This window comes from Rattus rattus, chromosome 4 (assembly GCF_011064425.1).
Source record: "Rattus rattus isolate New Zealand chromosome 4, Rrattus_CSIRO_v1, whole genome shotgun sequence".
NCBI lineage: Eukaryota > Metazoa > Chordata > Mammalia > Rodentia > Muridae > Rattus > Rattus rattus.
In genome coordinates, this window is record NC_046157.1 from 163,803,269 (window position 1) to 163,830,970 (window position 27,702).

The window sequence follows — 27,702 nt, forward strand, 5'->3', positions numbered from 1 at the left end:
TGTGTACTGCATGTGTTGCTTGAAGCAGATTCCTGAGTGACCCCTCCTGTGACAACACAGCCTACCTGGCTCCCTTCGCTCGCTGGGGTCTGATCTTGCCTTACCTGGTTTGAGCTTCTTAAAGGCGTGGAGTTGGCTGTGTCTTGGTAAATTTAGTTATTAAAGAACTTGAAAATGTATTCTCCACTAGTGAGGCATTGTCTTGGCCCATTCTCCTAAGAATGGGTATCCTCGACTCTCAGAATATATGATAAGCCTCACCCATGTGTGCCTTCCCTGCCGGACCGGCTGCTCCAGTACCTTAGACATCCCTGCCTCCCTCTGCCCTGTGGCCCTTAATCTACACCAATGCGCCACCTGAAAACTGTATCCATGAAGACCAGGAGCCCATTTAGTGCTGGTGTGCAAGTACAGCCCTGGGAAGCTGGTCTGTCAGTCAGCACTCACAGGAGGCTCCCTGAAAGTGCACAAGGAAGGAGATTGTTCTGGTGCAGATGGGGTACGGGAGGGCTTGCTAAGGGGGATGAATAGATAGTTTATGAAGAGCTTGCTACAGCAGAGGAAAGAGAGTCTGGGATGAACAGGGACCACTAGGTGGTCTGATTCAACGCTGGCAAGAGAGGGTTCTCTTGAAAGGCTGCAAGCTGTCTGTGTGCAGACAGAGGGCCTCAGAGACAACCCTAGGCCACTGACATATTGAACCATTACTCATGGTTCAGTGGGTGTGGGTCACTGGCCAGAATCACCCAGGGCTCATCTCTCGCCAGCCACACCTGAGGAAAGCTGCCCTCCTTTGACAGCAGAGACGGCCCCCTTTACCTGTACCCATCACTGTCCCAACCACCTGCTCACTCCTTCCCTTTCTCATTCATTCAGTCATGACTTCAGTCTGCCTGGGCTGGGGAATAGTGTCCCAGAGAAGAGAGTTCTTGGGGCTCTTACAAGGGCTAGGTTCAGGAATATTGCTGTCTCGAAAGAATAGCATGGTTGAAAAGGTTTGGGGTCTCTGCCCTGCAGCAGACCAGGCAAGCTACCTTGCTGTGGGGTCTTCTACTTCATCCCATCGCCTCTCAGTTCAGCCACCAGGCAGAGTGGTCTCACAGTCCACGCACCTGCACAAGTGCATTTGCCTCCTGTACCAGCCAGCCTAGAGGAACAACGTGCCCTTCAGATGGCATGCAGGGATTTCCCAGATCCAGGGAGGAAAAGGGTCATCCTTTGAGGGTCTGGGCTTCCCAGCCATGCCAGCCTTCAATCCCCCCTCCCCCACCCACCCACATCCTACTATACGTCTTGTGGAAGGGTCATACAGAGAGCTGGGATGTAGGGACATTTCTGGGACCTGTTTCACTCCAAGCCCAGGTCACTCTCTTGGCTGAACTTAGCTATGTGGTGTGGCCTGGTAGTCACAGAATTCCAGCCCCTGTGCAGCTCAGGGGTGAGGAAGAGGGAGCCCACCTGTGCTGACTGGCCTTTCGAGGACCCTCAAGGCCATCCAGTAGCGAGGAGGCAGGAAAACCCATCATCCTGGTTTTCTACTTTCATGCTGTGGCCTCAGAAGAAACAAAAAACCCAGCATCCCTTGTTGTGCCAGGATGCCCTGCCTTACAGAACAGACAGTCCTTGGGAAGCATGTAGGAACTGCAGTCTAAGCTCTCATCCTGGCCTCGTTAACAGCTCCCACAGTCAGCCTCGAGACCGAGTGTCTCTCTCTGCACCCTGCCTCCCAACCAGGAGCCGATGGTCTGTAAAAGCACTCAGACTCCTGCACTGCACTCCTGCAGGAGCGAAGAGTGCTACAACCTCCAGACTGATCTTGCTCTGTGGTGAGGGGGTTGTGGGGGTCTGTTTGGAGTACCGGGAGGTAAGAACTCAATTTTGAAACTCCTCCAAGGACAAAGGATTTTCGAAAACAAAATATAACCATAGTTTCTGAGTTGTTCTGCCAGAAAGCTGGGGCACCCAGGATCAGGTTTCCCTTTAGTCAGGTGTGTCCCTCTAGGATAGATTGCTTAGGCAAAGCCACCAGACAGATAGTAAATGCCAGGATTTCACAGACAGCTCCCATCACTGGTCCTCCTATTAGGAACGAGAGGGATACGGATTGTCCTTCCATGAGTCTTTTCTTTTGTTTGGCTTTTCAGCTAATTCTAGAAACTTGAGCAAGGGCTTGGAGTACCTGAGTCTCCACTCTCCATGGTTTATTTTCTTATTAAGCTAGGTTGTGAGGCTACATATGCAAACCAGGACCTCATGCATGCTGGGCAAGTCCCTACTACTGAGTCGTACCGCAGTCTCCACGTCTACTTTGCTCACTGGAGCAGTTCTGGGAGCACCTAGGAGAGACTCTGGTGTTTACTGACTCCTGTTTTATTGTCTGGACTGGGTGGCACCTCTGACCCTTTCCTCCCGTGGAAATGCCCTGTGAGTAATATGTCATCCTCTGTAAGAGTACAAAGGGATATAGGGGACAGTTAGGGGACTTCATATATAGTCTGCACATACAGGGAAATTCATGCACAGGAGGATCTATACACATAGACGTCTATACAACATGAAGGTAATGTGTGCACACTAGGGATCCATGTGCAATAAACTATGTACAAATGAGAATCTATGCACCCAGTAGGAGCTGCAAAAAGACAAGGACTTGTGCACATGATGGGAACTGTGCCCACATGGGAATCTGTGCAAATGGGGATTCATGCACACAAGTGCACACAGGAGGATCCACACACACAGTGGGAATGTTGCACACAGAGAGATTTACTCACATAAAGATCCACGCATACAGGGTATCCACATACAGGGTAGATGCTGAGCGCTTGGTGGGAGCAGCAGAGCCCCAGGGTCACATACCAGTTTCTTTTTTGTTTTTCCATTTGACTCACTTCTAAAATTCTGTACTGATTTAAAATCCACTCCCGCTTGCTTCTGCAGCTGTGGGTCCCTGAGGAGCCTGGCTGGCTTACTTGACATTAAACAGGAAAAACCAGGAGAGAAAAGACAGAGTGGGAAGGGATTGTGGATAGAGATACCTAGAGCTATATGCTCTGTGAGGCAGAGACTGCCCAGCGGCTTTCAGCACTCCAAGTCCGCCTTAATTCCAGCAGAGCTAGAAGGTGTGGGATTTGAATGCACCAGGGGAAACATTTAGCACCAGAGGCAAAGGCTTTTCTAGAAGACTGGCTGGAAAGGCGCCCTAAGCCCACTGAGGGAGCTGGATAGAGGTGTTCCTGTCTCTGTGGGCATCTGAGAGGGTCCTGGGAAAGGAGACAGATGCTAAGCTTTGTGAGGAGTTAGGCCAAGGGGTTTGTTGTTTCTGCCTTCCCCTCTGTGAGAAGCACAGAACTGGCTGGTCTTCCTTTTGCATCAGCTGGACTTCCGTGATTGATGGCCGATAAGGCTGGCAGCTCTGGTTTCAGTCTGTCTCGCCCAGCGTTAGCTGCCTTCAACCTCCCCATCACCCTGCTTATCTGAAACCCTCCCTGCCCCCCCCCCACTTATCCCCTCTCAGGAGTTTTGGGGTGAAGCCAGGCAGCCGAGCCCCTCCCCAGAAGGAAGGCACTGTGGATACTCACAGTGCTTGGGAGATGATGTGGGGGCCTCACCTGCATCAAATACCCACATGCGCATCCTCACCTCTACTCTGAGGTCCTGGTGCCTCAGGTCTCCTTGCAGACTGCTTGCTGCTGGAGTGAGAGCCTATGGTTCCCCAGAGAGAGGGGTGGGAGGCTCCACTCAGCCCAAGGGCTCCCCTGCACACTACCTGGTATTCATACTGACTTTCAAAGATGTCTTCAGAAACTGCCCTGTCGAGGATGCGGAGGGTTAAATCCAAAACAAGAATCCAAGCCTGGAATGACTCGCGAGCCAACTTCAAGGTTAAGGTTCCATTTCGAGGGCCCCGGGGTAAAGCCTGGGGTCAGGGAATGGACAGTCCCTCGTTTGGGTGCCGGCATATGTGGTTGAGGTTAAGGTGCTAGAAATGTCCCTGATAAAAAGCACCCACCCCAGTGCTAGCACAGCTGAACAGGGTGGGCTTTCAGCCAACAGCTCACTCCTCCGTGAGGACGATCCCTGCGTCTGAGCTGCTCGCACCAGCACATTTTCCCCCTCACCAGTCATTTCACAGGCCCACCCAGCTTCATCATGGGTAAAGACAGAGCAACGGGCTTGAAGGTACATTGTCCCTGGGACCCACATTTCCCTATTCTTTGCTCCAGGAAGTCCCCAGATGCTTCCCAAATCATGCAAATGGTCAGAGGCTAAACCGTCATAGTCAGGCTGGGCTCTTCATCTCTAGGTTTCCCTGGCTTGTTTTTTAGAGCAGTACCTGATTCTTCCCCCACATCACTGGTTCTATGTCCTGGGCTACGGCAGAGTTCTACAGAGTCAAGGGCCCAGCTCATCTCGTTAACAGCTACTCCCAGGGGCCTATGTGGTGCCTCATGACAGTTGCTAGCTGACTTGGCCCGTTTCGTTTAGAGAATGGAGGAGACTGAAGATCTGGCCTCTGTAGCTTTAGGGAAGCCCAGGTCTTGGTTGGAGATTAGCACCTAACACGGAGACATTTCTCACTTCCAGTTGGCTTCGAGAGGGGCCTGATCTGGGATCTTAAAACTGTCCTTGGAGCTCCAGCCTAGAAGTTAAATCACTGGGGGGTTTTCCCACGAAGACAGACATTCAGTGACCTTCATCGTAAACTAACAGAATGGTCCCAGTATTTTAATGCCTGTCCAGTCCTTCTGGCGACTGGGTTCCAGAATGAGAGTGAATTGGGACGATGGACTAACCACTAAAGTGCCTATGGCTTAGCTTTTCCCATGGCTAATTGTGTCTTCCGCCAACCGCACAGGTAATTTCAATACCCTAAACCCAAGGTAGACTATTTAAGGAGAAAGTGTTTTCTTTTTGCAACGCATTAAAATCCCATCTCTGTTCACAGGACAAGGCTTGTGGGAGAAATCGAATGCCCAGATGCTGTGGGGGTGCAAGTGATGAGTCTGTACAGCTATGCTGTTCTGTCTTCCCGTCATGACCTCACCTTATCCCATATTTCAAGCATGCTTCTGGGCTGTCTTCTGGTTATCCGGGTTGTGAGGTGGCTGTGAGGCTCCATGCCTCCAGCCTTTGGTCTGTGGTTCAATGTCAGTGAGCTTGGCAGAGGAGTGGGGGATAGGAGGTGGGACAAGGTGAGAGTTCGGCAGTGTTGCTGGGATGCCAGTAAGAACAGTCACACAGAAACCCCAATGTTGTTTGTACGGCTTCAGCCTACCGCCGCCGCAGCAGGAGAGACTGAGGTTTGGACTGGACAATATGTCAGGAGGTCTCAGAATATGCTCGAATACCACCACCCATCCCTGAGGTTGGGTGGGGCCATGTGACTGGTTCCAAGCAATGGGCCACTGGTATTTCTCGGCTAAAGCATGGAAGAATTGGCAGGGATCACTCTGAGGTCTCTCGCTGCCCTTAGTTCCTGAAAATGATACACTGCACAGACATAAGATATTGAGTCCAGCCGGAGTCCCACCCTGACTGTGTAGAGCAGAACAGTGTCAACCACCATAAGCCAGTACCGAGAGAGTGCCAGCATTCGGGGGAGGGGGGGGACTTGCATGTTGTTGCAGCAAGGCCTAACTCACCCTGACAGAACCTTACTGCGGCGAGGGAGAGCAATCCCATAATGCATTGCTGTCTGTCGCGGCCTCCTGAAGAATCTTCGCTCCCTGAGGAGATATGTACCCTCCAGGAGAGCTGAGTAAAGCAAGCCGTTTAAAATCCACGCTCATCGAGTTCCGCCCTGGAAGGCACGTCTCACTACAGTTTTTACAAATTATAAAACTCTTCCAGGGTTCACCCAGGACTTTATGTGAGCAGTGAATGTAGCTCTCCAAGATCAGGTTTCCTTAAAGTCACACAGATTAGAAGGCTGAAAAGTTTTCGTTCTCTCGCACTTTCCGTAACCGCTATTCCAAGTTTTTATCAGCGGCTCAGACTTACTAGCTTGTTTTCAGAGTCCTGCCTCGGGTGAGGGTTTTGTTGATTTTTTTTTTCCTCCTCTTGGTTTACTTTCATCCTTTTTATTTGATTGCAGGGCAGTGTTTTGTTTAAAGTGAATTCAACCTGAATTCTTTAAAGCCTCGCAGGACATCTGCATCACATCTAGTTACTGACCAAGCTTGATTAAAGAGACATGGGGCGGGAAGGTGGGTTTTTGGATCAAGGCCTTAAGTAGATGGCTGAAGTCGCTTATAAAACTGACATTAAAACCATTTTGCATATTCATGGGGTCTGTCTTGGCAAAAGAATTGACTCTGGGATGTTAAGATGGAGTTCAAGTCTTAATCAAAAGCTTTTAATGGGCAGTTAGGACAGGGCTGGCTCCCACAGAAAGCACCAGGTCTGGTTCCGTCGGAAAGTTTGTAGAGAGCATTCGGAGACTGAAGTAGGCACCTCCCTGTTGCTGGTTTCCAAGATCTTGTTTGGTATCTCTGAGCTTTGCTGTAATTTGAAATAAAAGTCATTTCAAACTTAGGAATATTGCCACTGTCAATAGGAAAATACAATGCTAGGACATGTGTGTGAGTGTAAGAGTCCCACCGATGACGTCCAGGGCAAGTCCTCAAGAGACATAGAACTGAGGGGTGTCCTTAGGCATGTGGTAGCCATTCATGCTCTATAAAGGCCCAGTGCCCTCCTTGGGTATGTCCACATACCCCGCTCTCCAAGCTGACGCTGGCTTAAGTTCAGGTAACCCTTCTTCTAGAAGCAGACAAGTGAATATCCCTGGAGTCTCAGAGGGACAGAGAGGGAGGGGTGTGGAAGCCAGCCAAGAGAGATGCTGGGCCTGACTGGCTGATCCAGTCACCTGCATTCACTCTGACTTCCTGATGGTGAACCACTTAGGACCACATGAATTTAAAAATCCCCGCTCCAAACAGTGAACTCAGTAAAAAACAATCAGAGTGGACTGCGTCAAAAGTTGCCCTTTTTAGAGAAGAAACTATGCGTGTGTGTGTGTGTGTGTGTGTGTGTGTGTGTGTGTACACCTGCATGTGTGTATGCATGCATGCATATGCATGTATCTCTATGTGCTTGTATGTGTGCATTTATGCATGAGTGTATACATACCTTTATACATGGTGTTTTTATATAGATGGGTGACCACATGCAATGCACACATATATGTACACATACATGTACATATGTAGTTGTTACCTATAAACAAATTCTACCACTTTGGGACTGGAAACATTTGTAAAAGATTTTTTCCCTATGGCATGCTGTATTTTTTTTCAAAGCATAGAAACCTCTTTTACTGACGTCTACAGGAGAATGGGCATGTAGTCTGAAAATACCGTTCCATTTCATGTGAGAAAGCACTCACAAATGTTGATATTCTCTGGGAGGGTGCTCCCAGGATACATAGGGATGATTCTATATGTCAGGGATGTCTGAATCAAGGTATAAAAGTCCCTGGTGTGTTCTCTGACAGACAGCCCTCCTATCAGTCCCTGCTTGGGGGCCTAGAGCAGAATGCTATGGTTTGTATGGCCTGTGTTGTTGAGTGATGACTTTCACAGAAGATTCTGCTTGTGCACACACATCTGTGGTCTAGTACTACATAACCTGGAAGGAACAGGTACCTAGAGTCCCAGAGAAGCCCGTGCACGTGGCCTGGAGCACCTCTCCTCCTTCATGGTCTGGTGACCTCATTTGTGAATAACTACTCTGGAACTCGTGTTAGTTACAGAATTCTTTTTTTTTTAAAGATTTATTTATTTATTATATATAAGTACACTGTAGCTGTCTTCAGACACACCAGAAGAGGGCATTGGATCTCTTTACAGATGGTTGTGAGCCACCATGTGGTTGCTGGGAATTGAACTCAGGACCTCTGGAAGAGTAGTCGGGTGCTCTTAACCACTGAGCCATCTCTCCAGCCCTAGTTACAGAATTCTTAACCCTCAGTGAGCACCAGCCAGGTGCCAGGCGTCTCCTCACCTTGCCCTGCTCATTTATAGATGAGACAAGGATCGCAGAGGGAGACACACCTATCTGTCCCTGGGCTGCCTGGCATGTAGGAGTGAAGAGATGGCTACGTGGAAGTGAGCCCAATTCAGCCAGGCCCTCCACGGAGGCCCAGGGAGGGCTATCCCACCCCTGTGCATACCACCAAACAAGATGGATTAAGGACGCACTGAAGGAGATGCTGCAGGAGTGAAGTCGGCCTTTGGTGCAGGTGGAACGCCCTGGGCATTTTTGGCCAGGGAGGCCAGACCACCAAGGACGCCATTTGCTGGGTCAGAAGGCTGCCTGCCTTCCTTGTGACCATGTCTACAGTTCTTTGATGGGTGATCACCCCAGCAGCCATACTCACAGAGCCAGGCGGATGCTTAAGGAGCTGACTGATGTCACAGGGTGTAGTCCTTGCCGTTAGCAGGTCCATGGCCCATGGTTCTCACCTTGACTCCTCTGTTCTCGAGCCCAGGAACATCCTGCATCCCATAGTCCATAGTAGGTTCCCAGCGAGGCTTTCTTCTCTAGAAGTAGGAGCAGAAATGTGCACACATGTGCTATCACTCACTCACAATGCCTCTTACTCAGGGAAAAATTCATTGTTTAAAAAAATACAGAATAATTGCTTTCCTATTCAGAAAACGTTTGGAAAGCAAAATAAATACATAAATGTGTTCCATAGCCCACCATTTATGAATGTGGGATTTAATTCAAGAATATTACTTTTTAAAAATGTAGCAATTATGACCGTATTTCTGGATCTCTCTACTTCACTCAAGTGGCCTGAGGTGACATGGCATTTGGCCAGAAGTGATCACGGAGCCCTTTCCCAGTTCTCCTGACTCGGTGTCCATGAGCACTGCGTGACTGTGTGAGGAATGCTGGACACCTGCTTCCACCTCCCTGCTTTTCACCCCTCCACACTTCATTGCTGGGGCTGTGACGTACAGAATCTCAGGGAGGTTCACATAAAATGTGGGCCCCAAGCACCTGCTTGGTGAGTGTTGCATGCCGTGGCCAAATAAAGCACGTTGCCTGGCATATAAAAAGGACCAGGGTGTCACCCACCAGTGTCTGGGTACCGTCTTTGTTGTACCCTGCATATAGAGATTGTTCCTAGGTCATCTCTCCATCTCTGCTCCCTTACAGTGCTCCCTTAAGTGTTCCCTTAGAGTGCTCCCTTACAGTGCTCCCTTACAGTCCTCCTTACAGTGCTCCCTTACAGTGCTCTCTTACAGTGCTCCCTTACAGTGCTCTCTTACAGTGCTCCCTTACAGTGCTCCCTTACAGTCCTCCTTACAGTGCTCTCTTACAGTGCTCCCTTACAGTGCTCCCTTACAGTGCTCCCTTACAGTCCTCCTTACAGTGCTCCCTTACAGTGCTCCCTTACAGTGCTCCCTTACAGTGCTCCCTTACAGTGCTCCCTTACAGTGCTCCCTTACAGTGCTCCCTTACAGTGCTCTCTTACAGTGCTCCCTTACAGTGCTCTCTTACAGTGCTCTCTTACAGTGCTCCCTTACAGTCCTCCTTACAGTGCTCCCTTACAGTGCTCCCTTACAGTGCTCCCTTACAGTCCTCCCTTACAGTGCTCCCTTACAGTGCTCCCTTACAGTGCTCTCTTACAGTGCTCCCTTACAGTCCTCCTTACAGTGCTCTCTTACAGTGCTCCCTTACAGTGCTCCCTTACAGTGCTCCCTTACTGCCTCTTACAGTCTAGGCTTTGGCCCTCCGTTATCTTGTATTGATGGCTCAGTCCTCTGGATAGCAAGGGCTGCTACCTGCCTGCTCTCCCTTCCAGATGCTCCTGCTGAAGGTTTCCACTTGACCTCTCACAAGACTGCTCATTCCCGACCCCTTTTGCAGCTTGTTCTGTGAGTTCTATCCTAGGCAGGAAGCAAAGAGCTGCAGAACTGGACTCCAGGGGCCCAGATTCAAATTCTAACTCAGTTAGTTGCCTGGCTTTCACAAGTATGCTTACATTGTGCTCTCCCCCTCCCCCTCTCTCTCCTTCCTTCCTACCCTTCTCCCCCTCCCCCCTCTCTCTCCCTCTCCTCCTCTCCCCCTCCCTCTTCCAGTTTTCTGGACAATTGAGAGATCCCTCCCTCATCATTCAGTCACATCTCTCCTTACCAGACTTAACTCTACAATGCATATCCAATATTTCTGTGCCACTGTCTCCAGATTGTCATGTGTAGTCCGTGTATCTCTGGCCCACCCCAGATGCTCCTATTTATGTCCTTGGTTAGGCCTCGTTTCTCTGTCGAGGCCCTTCTTGTAGGGCTGAGGGTTTTCAAGAGCGTGCAGTGCTATACCGGACTTCTTTGTGCTTGTAATGCTTATCGACTCTACAGCACAGCCCCACAGCCCTGAGCGGACTTATATGAGCGCATCATTAGAACACCTACGGCATGTTTGCTGCGTGAGTTGTTGTACTGTCCGTCCCCAAAGTGAGCAGTGAGCTGGTTCAGAACAATCCCAGTCATTGCTACCTGTCCCATCCCCAGTGTGCCCTCCTGCAGCCATTCTTCAGATTCTGTTAAGCTGGTGCTGGTGTCAGGGGCGAGCAGGTGATCCTTGACATCGTCTGAATGCATTTGCTGAGTTAACCCCAGAGTTTGTGCCTGCGTGCCAGGAGCCTTGCATGCGAAATGGTGCTTCCCACCAGGACTTGAGGTCTAGCTACCCATCTTAGCCCACCTGTGTCCTGTGCTCTCTGTCTCCGAGATGACAGTGTCTGACTAGATGGTCCCTGAAGGAGCCTCTGTCACCACCGAGCTGGGATGGAGCAGTTTCTCATCCTCCTTTCTCTCCCCTGGGTTTTACTTGGGAGCTGATTCAGCGGCGTCTGAGGAAGTCGTAAGTCACTTCGAGGAGTAGTTCCTGGACGTGGAGACTACAGGGTTTGGAAAGGGCTCAGCTCCTCTGGTGATCTGGCTCTTTGTGGCTCTGGGGCTAGGGAAAGCCCTTTGCAGCCTTTTGATGGTCCGTGAGGAAGAAAAGTCAGGCTTTACTGGGCAGGAGGCTGCCAGGAAAACAGGAAGGCTTAGCCAGCGGGACACTGTGTCTGCTGGCCTTGCTGTGGTAGCTCCCATGGGATGGACAAGGGGACAGAGTTAGCTCCTGGGATGTGGGGTCATCGATGGGTGGTGGATAGAGAATGACCCTACAGTGACCCTGGGATAGAGGCAAACCTGACCCTTCTCTGGTTATTTGGGGGCCACCAGTTGGGGGGTCATTCCAAAAAGTCAGCCTGGAGTCCCTGAAGGAGACAGCCAAGCCCACTGGGGAAAGGATGATGAGGGGAATAAGAGGTTTCTCCTTTGTCACACACAGCAAGCCCAGGACAGATGCAAGCATTGAGTTAGAGAGAGGGCAGATGTTGAGAAGACCTATGTGGCCCTCTTTGCCCAACTCCTTCCTGCAAATGACTTACCTGTGAGGATCCAAAATTGCCAAGATGGTGCCACCCAGAGATAGCCAGTGAGCACAGAGGTTTCAGCAGCACAGATGCACTGGGGTCACCCTTCCCAAGACCACAGCAGCTACAGCAGAATCAGAGCAGCAGGTCCCAAAGTGGAACATACAGTCGTGACCCACCCCATCTCGAGCCTGGGGGGTGGGAGGATTGAAGAGCATCATAGGCAAACCGGGATTGTGGGAGGGGATGGAATGTCATTCGTGGGTCAGAACAGGGTGGCAGAGAAGCCTTGTGTCCTAGAGGGTTAAAGCACCCCCTTCTGCCGCCAGGGTGGCTCCCTGTCTCTGCTCTGGCTGGTTTTGTAGACCCCTATGGCTACTGCCACAGCGTCCTCATTGTCTGATGAGATACACAGCCAGGCTCTGGCCAAGCACTCTAGAGCCAAGGTCCAGAAACCCACAAAGGAGACCACACAGTTGCTGCTTCAGGTCGGTGAACGCCACAATAGCCCTTTGAAGGTTAGGAACCTCCTGTGAGGGGCCCGGGCACAGCCACCCAGAGGAAACCATAAAAACAAATGAGTCCCAGAAGGCCCATTGCTTGGCAATTTTCATTTGCCTCAGAGAAAGAACAGCCTGCCTCTATCCCTCCGCCAGAGCCCACTGACATCCTTCATCCCACAGAAGTGCTCCCCACCCCCATCCTCAAACTCTCCGAAAGGTCCCTTTCAGCTACTGTTTCATTTCAGTCTGGTGGCGGGCCGGGGGGTTGAGGCCAGTCCTGTGGCTCTGTACTTTGCCCGTATGACCTCCCCACCACCCGAGTCATCTAGAGGCTGCTCAGAGGTCTGAGTAGGCAGACATGTTGTCTTGAGAGAAGGAAGCCCAACTGTCTCACGCCCCATTGTCCCATAAGCCTACACTGGTCACTCCCACCTAGCTCCTAGCACCTAGCACCTAGCACCTAGCACCTAGCACCTAGTACCTAGTACCCAATTCTGAGTATCCAGCATCCAGCAAGGGATCATTACTCCTAACTAGCCAGCACCTGAAGAATCTAGGTTAGCCTGGCTTGCGGTTCTTGTGAGGTAGTCTCTTTGTCTTCAGGTATTCGTTGTCTCTGTCCTGCCATGCCCTGCCTTACTCTGAGCTGAGTTGGCTGCAGGATCTGGAATAGAAGAAGATTTTGCCTTTGGAAGCAAAACATGTTGCTTCTTCCCTGTCTGTGCACATGCATTTGTCAAAAAGACAGCCTGCTGGGGGAGGCAGTGACAGGGTAGGTGTGTGTGTGTGTGTGTGTGTGTGTGTGTGTGTGTGTGTGTGTAGCTTGGGGCTGGCAGCAGACCTGAGGCTGGAGGAGGCAGGGTGTGTGTGTGTGTGTGTGTGTGTGTGTGTGTGTAGCTTGGGGCTGGCAGCAGACCTGAGACTGTCCAGAGCTGGTGTCCCCTCAGAGGCCTTGTGCTCTCCTTGAAGCTCTTACCCGGTAGGAAATGAAACCCTTTTAGCTGATTGAGGTGACTTGGTCCTTGTCCCTAGCATCATGGTGCCTGCCTTTTTAGGTGGTTGATCACTGAGGGTGGCTAGCAGTGTCCTCTCCATGTCCTGGGAAAACCATGGCCTAGATGTCTGTGATCTTTGAAACGAGCCGTTTCATCCTCAGCGTGGTGGCCATGGTAGAGCCAGGCCAAGACAGGGAACAGAAAAATGTCTATGGCCTTGTGTTTGCCACAGTGCTAAGCTTCCGTGTGATAGGGGTGGTCTCAGCCTCCGTTCCCTTATGGGCAGGGCTGAGCCGCTACTGGATGTGAGCAGCCGGACCGCACATTCTCAGAAGCAGTGTAGAAGAGCTGGGAACTTCGACCTGTGCAGGTGTAGTTCTGGGGTCCCAAGTGACAACTGAGAGGCTCCTGGGTCACACTCTGCAGCCACTGTGCCTGTTTCTGAGTGGCAGAATCCAGACTCAGGCAGCTCACTGGGCCCCCTGAAGCTGCTTGGTGGGCATCACCAATGCAGGGCTCCTTCTGCCTCTCTGTCATGGCTAGAAAAACACTCTGACTGTCAGCTTTGGGAAAACACATATGCCAGCATCCCCTCGCAGTCTTAGGGCCTTGGAGGTTGGTTGCCTGGTGGTGGGGAGCAAGGCTGTCCTGAGGGTGGGGTCAGTAGTGTCTTCTCTCTGCCTAGTAATGTCAGTGTGGTCTTCATCGACTGTCCTTCTGTAACAGGGGGCAGCTGAGTATTCATACGGAGTATGAGGGCCAGACGACAGGACCTGTGCCCACTGTCCCCCAGCATGAGCTGTCACTGGCATAGCAAAGTTTGCCTTACCACCATTACTCATCGCTCTACTGAGCTGTCCTCAGCCCACCCTGGTCCAGGCCTACCACGCCTCCTGCAGTAGCCAGCTACTGCTCGCCAGGAGCTGAGGGAGCTGCTAGGTTCTCTCTGGTCTCTTCACAGTGCCCCTCTTTCGACAGCTACTAAGTGCATGTTGTGTGCTGTTGACAAGTGTCTCAGTTACTGTCCTATGGCTGTGATGAAACACCATGCCCAAGGCAACTTTTAGAAGAAAATATGTAACTGAGGGCTCGCTTACAGTTTCATAGCGTTAGTCCATGCTCATCGTGATGAGAAGCAGACAGCCGTGACATTGGAGCAGTAGCCGAGAGCTTCACATCCTGATCCACAGGCAGTATTCAGAGAAGGGGAGAGAGGGGGGCTTTTGAAACCTCAAAGCTCATCCCCAGTGACACATTCTCCAACAAGGCCACACCTCCTAATCCTTCCCAAATAGTTCCACCAACTGGGGACTAAGGGGCAAAGCTATCAGCCTATGGGGCCATTCTTATTCAAATCACCACAGCTGGCATAGGGCCCCAGCAAGGGAAGGAGATAGCTTCCTCCCTTCCAGAACTACCATTTGCCTAGCCTGAGCACTGACTGAAAATGTCTCCATGACCTTCCAACCACACACTGTAGGTCCATGATCCTCAAGGTAGGCCCAATCATTAATCCTGCTTAGTGTTTTTGCCCAGAGAATGTAAACCCCAAGCCCTCCCCATTTGTGAGTAGATGTTGGTATTTAGCCCAAGGTCTATCCTCCCGACCTCCGTGTGTGTTGAAGTAGGTACTTGAAACCAGCACTCCATCCTTGGGACTTGTGTTTCATTCTGAACCCCCAAATTTAACATTTTAGGTCATTTGGAACTAGTTCTTAAAAACAGTACCAAGGCTCATGTTTGTAATCCCAGCATTTGGAAGGCTGAGCTAGGAGGGTTGAGAGTTCAAGGCCAGCCTGGGCTACCTACTGAAACCCTACCTACAACATTAATCAGACCAAAGCAACAAGAGCCCAAGCAGATTTGCTGGCGCACGTGTCAATGTTCCTCCCTCTGGTGCTTGCAGCATGCCTTGGTGTCTGGTAATGTTTTGAGGGAGGGAGGCTGTGAGGGAAGGAGTTGGTGATGGAATGGGAACAGAAAACAGGTATAGATGGGAAATCTCCATTCTATCAACCTAAAATGGCTCTAAGAATTAGGCTCTAAAATAACAGGCATGAGTACATAAAATAAAACAGAAAATGTACCCTCTTGCTTACACCCTGGAATAGCTGGCGTCACACGGGTAGAAATTGCTGTCCCCTATAGCTTCTGTGGACCTTTGGTAAGTGGGTTACTCTAGGTGGCAGTTAGTCGTGGGTTCATTCTTCTGTCCTGAGTTTTCTTGATGAGTTTGGTAGAAAGAGCAGTGAGTTATTAGGAGAATGGCCTCTGGCAGTGGTGGCTCACACATGTAACCCTGGCACTTGGGGTGCAGGAAGCTTGCAAATTTGAGGCCAGCCTGGGCAATGCTAAAATGAGGGTAGGAGCAGCTCTCCATCACGGTCTATCCTTGAGATGGTTTTCAGTGTCTCCATCATGGTCTATCCTTGAGATGGTTTTCAGCGTCTTCATCACGGTCTATCCTTGAGACGGTTTTCAGTGTCTCCATCACGGTCTATCCTTGAGATGGTTTTCAGTGTCTCCATCATGGTCTATCCTTGAGATGGTTTTCAGCGTCTTCATCACGGTCTATCCTTGAGATGGTTTTCAGTGTCTCCATCATGGTCTATCCTTGAGATGTTTTCAGCGTCTCCATTATGGTCTATCCTTGAGATGTTTTCAGCGTCTCCATCATGGTCTATCCTTGAGGTGGCTTTCAGTGTCTCCATCATGGTCTATCCTTGAGATGTTTTCAGTGTCTCCATCATGGTCTATCCTTGAGATGTTTTCAGCGTCTCCATCATGGTCTATCCTTGAGGTGGCTTTCAGTGTCTCCATCATGGTCTATCCTTGAGATGTTTTCAGTGTCTCCATCATGGTCTATCCTTGAGATGGTTTCAGTGTCTCCATCATGGTCTATCCTTGAGATGGTTTTCAGTGTCTCCATCACGGTCTATCCTTGATATGGTTTCAGTGTCTCCATCATGGTCCATCCTTGAGATGTTTTCAGTGTCTCCATCATGGTCTATCCTTGAGGTGGTTTTCAGTGTCTCCATCATGGTCCATCCTTGAGGTGGTGTTCAGTGTCTCCATCATGGTCTATCCTTAGGTGGTTTTCAGCATCTCCATCATGGTCTATCCTTGAGATGTTTTCAGTGTCTCCATCATGGTCCATCCTTGAGATGTTTTCAGTGTCTCCATCATGGTCTATCCTTGAGGTGGTTTTCAGTGTCTCCATCATGGTCCATCCTTGAGGTGGTGTTCAGTGTCTCCATCATGGTCTATCCTTAGGTGGTTTTCAGCATCTCCATCATGGTCTATCCTTGAGATGTTTTCAGCGTCTCCATCATGATCTATCCTTGAGATGTTTTCAGCGTCTCCATCATGGTCTATCCTTGAGATGGTTTTCAGTGTCTCCATCATGGTCCATCCTTGAGATGTTTTCAGTGTCTCCATCATGGTCTATCCTTGAGATGTTTTCAGCATCTCCATCATGGTCTATCCTTGAGATGTTTTCAGCGTCTCCATCATGGTCTATCCTTGAGGTGGTTTTCAGTGTCTCCATCATGGTCTATCCTTGAGATGGTTTCAGTGTCTCCATCATGGTCTATTCTTGAGGTGGTTTTCAGCGTCTCCATCATGGTCTATTCTTGAGGTGGTTTTCAGTGTCTCCATCACAGTCCATCCTTGAGATGTTTTCAGCGTCTCCATCATGGTCCATCCTTGAGATGTTTTCAGCGTCTCCATCATAGTCCATCCTTGAGATGTTTTCAGCGTCTCCATCATGGATTAGTTTATATGTGTGCTTCTCCTTCTGTCAGATCCCCTGACTCTTTCTCTGTGCTTTCAGCAATGAGCACTGTCTTTTGCACAGACACAGCACATGCTGGGAGGTGGATGGATGTGCACACTGGTGGAAGGAAGGGAGGGAGGGAAAAGAGTGGGAGAGAGAAAGAGGGAGAATGAATGGAAGGACAGACATGAGTCAGACAGACAGACACCTTGCAGCCCTTCTCCTTGTCTCACTTCCTGCAGGTAATGTACTGTTGTATTATGGAGGCAGACCTTCCTTTGGCCAGCACAAGGCCCTTGTGAGCTTCCTAGTGCCTAGGGGTCTGGTTCGGGGACCACTGAACACTACTCTCCGTCCAGCTGCCGCAGTTCTGCAGCCTGTTCAGACCAGGCAGAGCTGGAGTGAGCCACAGGAGGCCCATGCATGGGGCTCGGGTAGCCCTTCAGTGGGGAGGCCATCTTGAGCCCAGATGTTTTACATTTGCCCACGTCTACAGACATGTGGGGGTCAAGGTGACATGGACGGGTTAGGCTCGGAGGCTCTCAGTCAAGAAGACTAATGAACCTGCCACTTGCTTCTGCCTGAGCCCCAGGGCCCTCCGGCTGATAAAGCCAACCCCCAAAACCTACCCTATGGGGACAGCCTCTACCGTTCTTGGCTTCTCATGGGCCATCCTGTGCTTCCCGTGGAGGGCTGGCTCAGCTCAGATATCAAAAGCTGTTGTAATTATTTCCTCCCACTGAGGAAGGCTTCCATTTAGCTTTCTCCCCCCTCCTCTATTAATTATCTAATTATAACCACATTCTCCAATAGAGCAGCCTTTGACTCTCTGCCCAGGACCACTTAAAAAGGCTTAAATATTTGGAGTGCTCTGAACTTGAAAAAAAAAAAAAGGAGGGAGGGAGGGAGGAAGAGAGAGCAAGCAAGCACACGCATCTCTCTCTCTCTCTCTCTCTCTCTCTCTCTCTCTCTCTCTCTCTCTCTCTCTGTGTGTGTGTGTGTGTTTGTGTGTGTGTGTGTGTCTGTCTGTGTTTGTGTACATGTTTCTCTCAGTGTCCGTGTGTCTGTGTGTGAGTCTGTGTCTGTATGTGTGCCTCTCTGTGTGTGAATACCTAATTTTAATGAAAATCTTAGACTTTTTAGATTGTTGTCACAATTCCAGAAGGGGGAAGCATTCTGGAGCTTTAAGAAGCCATTCGTCGAGCCCAGGCCTTGAGAACAGTATTGCTGGGTGTCGGAGGCTTTGGCACACTGGCCAGTGACCAGCCATGCAGCCTCTGCTGCGGTCCTGGTGTGCGCTCAGGCCCGGCTGTGCCCACCCTTAGTGGCTTCATTACCCACCTGGATGAGACTTTCAGCATGCTGCTGGTTCCTGACCCAGCTTGTGCCAACTAATATGTCCTCCTCACTCTGGGAATCATGCAGCAGTAAAGCAATCTTGAATCAATGGTCACCTTCTCTTATTCTGGCTCTCCCACCCGCTTCCAACCATCTCCTTTCGCATCTTCCGTGAGCTCGAGGTGGGCAAAAGTGAATGATGGAGATCCATTGTCAAAAACTCCAGACTCCTCGAGGTCTTCCCTCGTGCAGTGCCCTTCCCCTTGTCTGCACACCACCCCCTCCAGGAAGCTTGGTTCAGAGTCAGATTTCATGAAGGCAGGGTAGGCTGGGGCTGAGCAGGTCACCCAGTGCACTGCAGGCATGTGTGCATACATTATATGTATGTGTGCCTGCGTCTCTGTATCTATAAGTGAAATGCCCCACGGGTCATGGGCATGTGGCATGTGAATACAGTGTCTTCCCTGAACATGACATTTGACCCGCTGTCCACATCCGAATGCTCTAAGAGGTGGCCCCAGTAGAGGCTAAGTGACCCCCAGAAGGTTCCTACACCAGATCACCATGAGAGCAGAACTTGGAAGCTGGCATTGGCGTCAAGCCCTACTGGCCCAGTTTTCATTGCCTCACATGGTTAAAAATCAGCTGTATGACATCATAGCGATGGAAAGTGGTGGATCTCACTGACAGGTGAGGGGGCAAGAACACAGCACAATGTATGCTGCACACCTCACTGTACACATGTGACGCGCACACACTCCTTACACACTAAACAGCATCACAAAAACATACGTATGTACAGACACACCACACATCACATACCACACGCACACACTATCATCTACAACACTACACTATACATGTGTCACATATACATATACCACACATACATTATATATGCACATCACATATCACACATACCATACATAATACTATACACGCACACCACATAACACACATGTACACATCACAGATACACTCTACACACGTAGCACATAACACACACATATACACACACAGATGCACACACCACATACTCACTATATACACTTATTACATATCCATCCAGGTGTTGAGGCTATGGTATTCTAAGTGTGAATTTACACTTTGGGGAAATCAGTTGTAATGCTCATAGAATTTGCCTGCACAGTTTAGTGCAACTTTGGGGGAATCTATCATTATTTTCCAAGGCATAAGTATGGATTCCTAAGAATTTACAAAGGGAAATCTGCCTGCCTTGGACAGTTCTCCCCCAAGGCTGTTTGTTCTCCCACATGCTCATCCAATCCCTCCTAGTCCTGATTGGCCACCATCAACAGCGGCCTCACCCTGGAAGCCTCTCCCTGGAGCCAGTGTGTGGCCCTGAGAAGAAGATGGTGCAGTGCTGTGTGAAGAGCAGCCTTGCAGGGCCTGGGAACTCTGAGGTCCCTTCCCACCCAGCTTCTGTGGGGGAAGGAATTGGGAGTGGCACAAGTAGAGCAGAGCCAGCTCTGCAGCCATACCTGCAGCCTGAGGTTCCCTCAGATGAAGGCCGAATGCTACGGCATCTCACCTGCCTCTCTTTCTCTTACAGACCCACCTGCACATCTCAGGCGTAAGAGGAACTGGATGCGTCCACAGCTGTGACTTTCGGCACCCGGACAACCACGGCTCCTCATGACCCCAACGCCCAAGTGTTCAGAGGGGACAACAGCGGCAGGGGACAGAGACCCAGGTTCACATCCTTCTCAGAGATACCCGTGGGATGGACACCGGCCTTCCTGTCAGTGACTTCTGCATCCTTATCTGCTCACCATTGGATTTTCCTCCTGGGCTTTAGTTTGGGGGAAACTTTCTGGAAAGTTCTAGATTCAGGAATGCATTTGTAAGGATATATATTGGATTGTATTTCCCTCTAAGTGCCTTTTTTTTTAAAAAAAATGTATATTTTTAAATAAAACAGAAGTGCATTCTTGTAGAACCTGTTTAAACTGGACCAAGGCTCTCAGAACAAGAACCCAAGATCCCTCCCACCCCAGACCTTCCATGACTGTTTCGAGGAAGCCTGGAATTCTTACCCGCACACTCCTGTTCTTTACTTCTCCATGATCTGCTCAGCTAGCCATTTTTTATATTCCCTGTTCAGTGTATATATTGCTTATTTGTTTATTTATTGAGATATTTTACCAGCCAAGTGACTGCCACATGCTGTGTATAACGCTCTACACCCAGGAACAATAAAGAGGCCTGCATTGCCCCGTGTTTCCCCTCTGTTCTCATCTCTATGCCTGGAAGCTGAGTGGGTTGCAGAAATGAAACATTTCGCCACTCTAAAGGGTATGAGAAAGGATGAGAGCCATGCCTTTGGTTCCCTGCACCTTTATAGCTGTAGAAATTTCTAGAAGCCAGCAATGCTGATCTGTGTTAACACCGGTGTCAGCAGACCTGGGCCCAGGAACCAAAGGGTGTTGATTTGAGTCACTTGACAAATGAACAAGCAGAAAAACAAAAACCGAGAGGCAACTTGAAAGACAAAAATGCTTACTGCAGCCCACCGTCTCAGTTAGTCTGAGTCTGTGGCTGTAAGCCATGGTGAGGTGTGTGTGGTAGAAAACTGCTCCTCTCACGGTGGTGGGGAAACAGAGAGAGAGGGCTCAGGGAGCCACTGCTAGAGAGGCCTAGCCAAGTCCAAGGCTGGGAAACAGTAAAGGCTCCAAACTGTCTCTTCTGAGTAAGGCCGTGTGCCCTGGTCCATGTGGTTTACAGAGTCTCTCTTTCCTGGGACAACAGGCTTACAAGAATATATGGCCCTGTGCTGTCTACTCTGTGTCAGCAGAGGAGGCCGGAGGCTAGAAGTGGCCAACATGAGGGTGTCTGTTAGAGTATGAAGATAAAGACGGTGGTGATGACCCAGGGGCTGGTGGTGGGGCATGGAGTCAATAGAGCTCTGTATGTTTAGGTTTTGTTGGGGATGGGGTGGTTACACGCAGAGCTTGGGTAACTGACCTATAGGAAAGTGTACAGTCCAATTACAAGTCAAATGGTGACTCCATCCAGTACGTGGTAAGTTTGGTGATGATTCCAGATGGTGACAGAGCAAAAGACACTAAAATTGGCCACTATCTATGTAGCAAGACACAGACCTCCCACGACTGTTTCCAGGAAGCCTGGAATTCTCAGGTAAGTTTTCTCTGCTTTCTTCCTCCTCGTGGTCTGTAAGCCTGGCCATTTTTAGCACTTACTGAACTTCTGTTCTGAATATACATTTGTTAAAATGTTCCGTGTTGTAAGCTGACAGGGATCCCAGCACAGAGGAGTGTAGGGCCATGATTCAGGAGAACTTTGACCCAGCATCAGTGGTGGGGCAAGCACTGAGAAGCCCTAGGTGTCTCACTCTCTCCGTGTCCCTGGTGTAGTGGCCTGAGAGGTCTCTGATAACTACAGAGCAGCCAACAGAGAGCAGAGGCCAGAGATATGGGGCCAGAAGGCAGCATGGCGCAAGGCAAGAGCAGGCCACATGCCACACTTGTGATGTTTCCTGGGTTTGTGGAGCACCACTCATGAGATATGACGGTGCATGGATAGAAGTCTATAGGGAGTAGTAATAGGGGGTTGTGGGGACAGACTGGCAATATGGAAGCCGGCAGAGACATGGGATGACTGTAGGGATTGACAGTTGGTGGGATTGGAAGTGTATCGGGGGCTGGGGTATGACAAGAGGCATCCATCTCAAGATGGGGTCTCCATGAGGCTGGGCGGAGAAGGCTGCCGAGATTGGCTGCTGAGTGTCTTGCAGGAAGCTTCATGGAGTTTTCAGGCCTCTGTTCCTACGGAGCCTTGAAGAAAGAGCAGCACCAAGACTCCGTGTCAGCCTCCATGGCCCACCAATGGGCAAATGGGCAAGTGTGTGTGTGTGTGTGTGTGTGTGTGTGTGTGTGTGTGTGTGTGCCACATTGTACCAATGCACGCATGTGGGGACCTGCAGGACTTGGTTCTTTTCTTCCACCAAGTGGTGTTAAACTCAGCTGGTAAGGCTGAAGACAAATACCTCTCCCGCTGAGCCATCAGACCGGCCCATCGCCTTAGTTTTAAGGACCCCATCAATTCAGCTAAGCTGGACTGCTGCACAGATCTGCCTGCCTCTGCCTCCCCAGCACTTGGGTTAGACTTGCAATGCCACACCTGAGTTCTTTACGTCAGTGCTGAGGATCCAAACTCGGGTCCTTATGCTGATGAGGCAATCGCTTTCCTGACTGAGCAATCTGTCACCATGATTCTCCAGGAGCACAGCTCTGGTGAGAAGGACAGGAAGGGAGTTGTAGTGAGCCTTGGGACTATTGCTGGGGATGGTTCCATTTCTTTGGTGTGGGCTGAGGGCAGAGCTGCTGTCAGGGTAATCCTTCTCAGTAGCATCTAGGAGCAGCACACAGAGCCACCAGGGACAAGGGGAGGGTGGGACACCTAGGGCTTCTCAGTGCTTGCCCCACCACTGATGCTGGGTCAAAATTCTCCTGAATCCATGGCCCTACACTCCTCTGTGCTGGGATCCCTGTCAGCTTACAACACAGAACATTTTAACAAATGTATATTCAGCACTTACATCGAGAACAGAAGTTCAGTAAGTGCTAAAAATGGCCAGGCTTACAGACCACGAGGAGAAAGAAAGCAGAGAAAACTTGCTTGACCCGTTGACCTCTTGAGAGGCCACGGCCAAATGGGAACCTTGACAATGACTCTGAGGAAAATGGAAAGTGCAGCCGGGTGTGGTATTCTTAGAGCACGGATGGTTGTAGCCCTGGGGTCACATATCCTCCCTAGGGTCTGGGAAGGCCTCCGTGTATCCCTGGAAAGAATGCCCAGAGATGGCTTTGTGGTTTCATGAGATCCACAGCACCGGGAAACAGCAGTCCATATCTATAAAGAAGACATTGTGAAAACCAAGCCCAACCCACAGGGCTGTCCCTCAAATGAATTAACGGACAGGGAGGAGCCAAGTTTGAAATGAGCCTCTGGATAATTTGCTGCCAGTGCTTGGGGCTACATGGATGTCCAGAGGGAAGAAGAAATCCTGATAAGATTAGCACCCAGCTCTGAGCTGCATGGTCCCTGCTGACTTTGTTCAGCTGCGCTCGACAGACGAATGAGTGGGATGGACCCACTCTCACTTCATACTGACATTCTGAAAGCAAGGCCAGAGACACTAGGGTTGTGCTTTCCTGTGAAGGGACATGATGCATGGCTCTAGACAGGGCGTGCCCAGGAGAGAAACTTGTGCTGATTCAAGTTACTTGTTTTTTCGTGTTCAAATTAGATGGCAGCTCCCTACCTCCCCTCCATGGTGCAGTAAGAGATTCACACAGCCCAGAGAGGTTTCACTCCATTGTCTTGCTTTACATACTATCCACAAAAACACTCCCTTCCCTTCTTGGTCTTACATCTTTGAAACTCACTGCTCCCTTAGTTTTGTTCGGATTTTTAAGACGCTGTTTTGATGCCAAGATTAACAAATGTGACTCTTTATCATATTGGAACTGACCCAGCAATTCACAGATTAAACAAAGGCAGACAAGGCCGAGCAGTTGGAAGGAGATGCGAATTTCTATTAGCTGGATGGTCCCACTGACCTCTGGACCCTTCTCCTCCCACTGTCGATTTTGAGGAATTCTAAAGGTGAGGGAGAATTAGAAGACCTTTCTCTGTCCCCAAGTCTTCCTCCTCCACGTGGACAGTCTTCCCGCCCATTGGTCTCCTGTGAAAACAGCCTCATCTCCATATAGCCATCCCTGTCCCTCCCACTCTGCTGATTGGAGGGAAGTGAACTCTGGATAACCACTTAGCTGCCAAGAGCCCAGGCATGGGTGGCCTCTATCAAAAGGATGAGCTGGGCCAAGCACAGTCCTCTAGGGGCTTGGGGAACAGAGGCTGCTCTTGTTGGCTACAAGAGCTGAAGCCAAAAGGATATGACTCTGGAGTCAGCAGCAGGGGTGGGGGAAGCAGTGGCATGTGAACCCAAAGCGAGCTGGGAGATAAAAGAGCAGAGTCCATGAGGAAGGAGAGGAAGTCAGCTGGTAAAGGAACCCCGTAGGGAAGAGAGATGAACTGATCACCCAGAGACAGGTGAGGAGAGTCCACTGCCCTGTGATGGCATTCTACAGTAGGCGATGGTTTTAGTCCGTGCTCTACAGCTATAGCAAAATACCTGTAACAAGGTCATTTATAAAGAAGAAAAGGGGGTTGGGGATTTAGCTCAGTGGTAGAGCGCTTGCCTAGCAAGCCCTGGGTACGGTCCCCAGTTCCGAAAAAAAAAAAGAAAAGAAAAAAAAATAAAGAAGAAAAGTTCATTTAGTTCATGGTTCTGGCAGCTGGGAAGACCAAGCCCATGGTCCTGGTGCTCACCCAGCTTCTGGGGTGGGTAGAAAAATATGGTGCAAGGTGAGACAGAATGGATGTACTCTCTCTGTCTCTGTCTCTGTCTCTCTGTCTCTCTGCCTCTGTCTCTGTTTCTATCTCTGTCTCTCTGTCTCTGTCTGTCTCTGACTCTCTCTGTCTCTGTCTCTTTTGTCTCTCTGTCTGTCTCTGTCTCTCTCTGTGTCTCTGTCTCACTGTCTGTCTCTCTATCTGTCTCTCTGTCTCTGTCTCTCTGCCTCTGTCTCTGTTTCTATCTCTGTCTCTCTGTCTCTGTCTGTCTCTGTCTGTCTCTGTGTCTCTGTCTCACTCTCTCTCTCTCTCTCTCTCTCTCTCTCTCTCTCTCTCTCTCTTTCCCTCTCTCTCTCTCTCTCTCTCCCCGGAAGCCGAGAATGCCTTCGCAAAGGCATACCTTCATCTAACCCTAATTATTCACTGACACCATTAATGGGTGACTTTGGGGGTTACGTTTTTAACATAAAAACTTTTCCCGTATACTTTCAAGCTACAACAGTGGAGAACCTCTTGTCATCCTTTGCTTCAGTGGTTACCAAGGAACTGCCTAAGGGCAAGTGTGTCCTGACCACACTCATTCTCTGCGTAGGGCTTCCTGGTCATTTGGCATTCATTCTTTCTGGACACATCCAGGGGTGCTAGTGCCAGTGAGTTCACACATCTAGAGAAACCCTGATAAACACTGCCCCTCCAGGTCCCAGAGGGAGACAACTCCAAGCCTGTCTCCATGGCATCTGGAGGTCCTTAGCACAGCTGTATCCCCACTTCCTACAGTGATGTCCAGCTCAGTGGGGTACCACGGACCAGGTCTTTTGCTTTTTTTTTCCCAAGTGCTAATCTCATTTTTTTTAAAAAATAAAATACACTGTGTATTTTATAACAATGAAGTGCCCCAAACAAAATTCTCAGCTCTGTCCTGAGGGAGAAGAAAAGCGAAGGATCTAAATCCTCTAGTTCTAGGGACTCGGGGGACAAAACCATCAAAACTAATTCCTGTTCAAATCAAAGATGCAAGAAAATTTAAGTCCTAAAGTATAAAAAAAATGGATTCTAGATTTAAAACAACAACAAAGAAAACCAAAACAACAAACAACAAACAAAAAAACCAAGGTACACAAATCATTAGTACCTCAAAGATGCCAGACCGTGCAGATTTCAGAGTCTGCAGGCAGGAAATTGAGAACTCCCAAGAAGGAAACTCTACTTAGAGACTCTCCATTTCTCTGAAACCTTCTTGTCCCCAAACGCAGCACCACATTTCCCATCTACACCCAGAGTACTTCAAGAAAAACAGTCTCCATGTTAAGCAGAACACAGAGGAAAAGTCACCTATGAGAAACTGTAAATGCTAACAACCAGATTCACATTTTTACTCTTAAGTTTACATTACTTGGGTGATTGAAACTAAACAAAAATGGAATCAAAAAAATATTGAAGCATGCCATTGGAAGACAATATCCCAACGCAGCAATAATTACACTAAATGTAAATGGTCTAAAGACACTAATAGAAAGGAACTTATAGCTTGGATTTAAAACACATCACACACACACACACACACACACACACACACACACACACACACCAGGAATCAACCACTCAGCGCTACACTAAATGTACATACACAGAACAACAAAGTTCAATAGGGTTGATGGCTCCAGAAACTAGCTTAGTAGCTAAAGGCGCTTGTTGAACAAGCATGACGATCTGACTCTTATCCCCAGAACCCACATGGTGAAAAAAGAACCAACTCCACAAAGTTGTCCTCTGCTGTGTACTATGGCATGAGCACCCCCCCATGCACATACATCACATGTACACACAATAAAAATAAATAAAGTAAAATAATAGAGCAGACAAATCCAACTATAGTTGAAGACTTCAGCCCCTCTCCCAGTAATTCATAGAACAATCTACCAAAAGAACACTAAAAATATAGGCACCAATGGTATCTAATATACACGGAAACAGAACACCCACAAACAGCAGTGTAGATATTGTTTTAAGTGCTAATAAAAACACAAGTCAAAGCAGATTGTATCTTGGGCCATAAGATAAATTCAGTAAATTCCAAAGAGTGAAAATCATAGAAAGCGTGTTATCCAACCACAGCATAGTCAAGCCAGAAACTAGTAATTTGTAACAAAAAAAAAAACAAAAACCTACAGAACTTAAATGCACAAGTCAAAGAGGAAATCTGCAGGAGAAAGTTAGAGTCATTTAATGGAAGAAAATGAAAATACGACATGTAAAAGTTTGTAGGACATAGGCACACAGTAGTGGTAAGAAAATTGGTAACAATAAATGCATACATTGAATGTCTCAATTAAAAAATTTAAACTCCTACCTAAAGAATCTAAGAGAGAAAATAAATCGAAAGAATAAACAATAAATATGAGAATAGAAATTCTTTTTTTTTAAACATCAGTTCCTTCTTTTTATTAACTCATAAATGACGACTTGTCTTCTGGTTTGCTGAAGCAGTAAGTCGGACAACACTTGCCACAGTAATGCCAGTCAAAGTGGCCTCCCATGACAACTCCAGCACCACATTCATCAGAAGGACATCCCCGACGAAGTCGGCTGATTTTGCCATTTTCATCCACCTTATAGTGTTTCAGCACAGCCAACTTGACCTTCTTCCTCTTATGCTTGTTCTTCTTGGGGGTGGTGTAAGACTTCTTCCTCCTTTCCTTAGCAACACAACGACGTCTCAGCACGAGATGGAGGGTCGACTCCTTTTGAACGTTGTAGTCAGACAAAGTATGGCCATCTTCCAACTGCTTACCAGCAAAGACCAACCTCTGCTGATCAGGGGGAGTTCCTTCCCTATCCTGGATCTTGGCCTTTAATTTTCTATAGTGTCCGAGGGTTCAACCTCAAGCGTGATGGTCTTCTCTGTAAGGGTCTTTACAAAAATCTGCATCGTGGGGGCTGCTCCACCCATGATGGAGAATCAGAAAGCAAGAATAGAAATTCTTGACGTTGAGTTTATTAAACAATAAAGAACATCGGGGACACAAATAGGTAAGACCAGTAGTGTTGACAGATTTAGCAATACCCACAAAGAAAGGGGGAAGGCAAAGACAATACCATTCATGAAATGGAAATTTATTGCAGATCCTAAAGACCTCAAAAGGATAGTGAAGGCGTACCGTAGACAGTTTTACATAAATCTGTCAAACTGGCTTCACTAGACCAATTCTAAACACAAAATAGAATCAGCAGCCTCCCACAAGTCACACAGTATGA

The 27,702-nt window shown here is 49.0% G+C and overlaps 1 protein-coding gene and 1 pseudogene across 1 annotated transcript in view; one reads left to right on the forward strand and one right to left on the reverse strand.

Moving 5' to 3' along the window:
- Positions 1-20,292, forward strand: part of Twist2 (twist family bHLH transcription factor 2) — a 45,995-nt gene extending 25,703 nt beyond the window's left edge. Inside the window, exon 2 of the mRNA XM_032899620.1 lies at positions 19,625-20,292. The gene's annotated coding sequence lies outside the window, so the exon portion shown is untranslated. The remainder of the gene's footprint in view (positions 1-19,624) is intronic.
- Positions 20,293-26,891: 6,599 nt separating this feature from the next.
- LOC116898577 lies at positions 26,892-27,376 on the reverse strand (annotated as a pseudogene).
- Positions 27,377-27,702: the final 326 nt, after the last annotated feature.